Genomic DNA, 2,058 nt, shown 5'->3' with positions numbered 1-2,058 from the left:
TGTGTGTGTGTGTGTGTGTGTGTGTGTGTGTGTGTGTGTGTGTTGTGTGTGTGTGTGTGTGTGTGTGTGTGTGTTGTGTGGTGTGTGTGTGTGTGTCTGTGTGTGGGTGTGTGTGTGTGTGTGTGTGCGTGTGTTTGTGATTGACAACCTTGTCTGCCTGACCACTTCTTGTCGAGCCGTACTCACCGCACTGTGTCGGATAGTAAACACTAGGTAATTTCTAAAATTAACTTATGTATAATTAGCCAATCTACGATGATATTACCTCTCTAAACAACACTACGTGGCGATGTGTAGCCACGTATACCAAAGCAATTCCTTGCCGAATTTCCGAATGTCAATGCAATCAGTGTTGATTGCAATACATCTCGGATTATAGAGGACTAAGGGCAGTGATATTAATTCGTAAAACTAGTCAATCCCGCATGTTTATTAACTGGGTAATAATAGGATTATTGTGCAAAAGAACCACAGCTACGCATGCAAAGTTGCGGTCAGTTTACGTGCCAATTAACATTTCCTAATGAATTTACGTAGAGAAATTAATCACGCTACACGCGCTATACGTCAATTATTATTGCCATTTCGATCTCAGTAAACTATCCACCGCTTTGCAAACAATTATGGAGTAAAAATACAGCCAGGCAAAAAAACGCAGGGAGTTTGTTACAACTCCCTTCCTGGGACTGGATCGTTATAGTATTGGTTCATAACCGATCAAAGCTGGGTTAATAGCCGAATACACGGATCTGGGAAACTCGTAACTTTACGATGTTTATGCCGGAGAAAGATGTAATATGTCATTACTAATGTTAAGATTAGTTTTGCTTCTGGTTGCGTGGCCTATGTATCGCCATTAACAAGAATAACACGACAAGGTTTCTAACTGGCCAGTAAAATGTCAGAGCGAAAGGAAATCCTCGAATGTACTACCTACATGTGCTATACATGTGCTTTATGATATATATATATATATAGACTTGGCCGTGGGGGGAAATCATGAACTCTATACGTGTCGGACACGTCTTTTAGCGTATTTGGCTTAGCTTCTAATTGGCTTAATTAAATCACAAATAAACAGTATCGAAGTTACTCGAAGGTAAACGATGAATAGGTTCTAATGCGGTTACAGTATCTGCCGAGTTTCTCATACAGCACCGGGTCGGCACACAGTCAGAGGGCGATAGACATGAGACTCGCATATAAGCCATTAGGAAACACCTATAACTGAAGGCCGCTGACCGAACGGTTGGCTCTGGCTCATCGGCTTACAACATTGAGGTCGATACACGGGTACACGCACGCACGAGAAAGCTTTGCGAGCCGCTGCGATGAACCTGTAATACAAGTACACAAACTGAACTGTACTGTTACTGAATTACAAGTGATTGTCATCGCAAACAGGCCGCAAGGATTATTAAATTAGCGTGGATGCAGAGGGCGCCACGTGCGCACAGATAGCTCTTGTTTTGACAGAAAACATATGCACGTGCCGCCGACATCGGGGAGACGAACGCACGCCCAGGAGAAATGTGCGTGCCATATTAATTCACACTAATGAAGTTTTTTCCCTCCATTTTCAAATGTAATGTTAAATCGATGAGCATTAATAACCGTTCGTCGTTATAGCATTATCTACGCTCTGCGATCTATTTGTTGTTCTGAAGAGAGATTTAGTGGAGGGGGTCATGAAAAGATGTGAGCGCCCACGTCTCTCGCACAGCTATGCGTAAACTAACATCTTCCGGATGCATTGCCTGGCTAATATCGTCTTCGTTTTCATGAATGGGGTTCGGGCGTGTGTGCACGCTTACATGAAGCACAGCAGACGCGTTAGCCTAGCCCTCGCGCTAACATATGCCTGCCAGATGTTTCACAGGGGAAATTATTCACGATCGTGATTGTTATTGAAGCTGCAGCTATATACGTTGAATGGTCGGGAGTAACAGGACGTACGGGGGTTTGACATCCATTGATAAAACTATAGTTATATTCTCGCAAGTCGCTGTTGGTGTTATCGACACGGACACATACTTATATATATATATTTCTATTATG

Source organism: Priapulus caudatus, unplaced genomic scaffold, assembly GCF_000485595.1.
Source record: "Priapulus caudatus unplaced genomic scaffold, Priapulus_caudatus-5.0.1 Scaffold41, whole genome shotgun sequence".
Lineage (NCBI taxonomy): Eukaryota > Metazoa > Priapulida > Priapulimorpha > Priapulimorphida > Priapulidae > Priapulus > Priapulus caudatus.
This window is presented reverse-complemented; position numbering follows the sequence as displayed.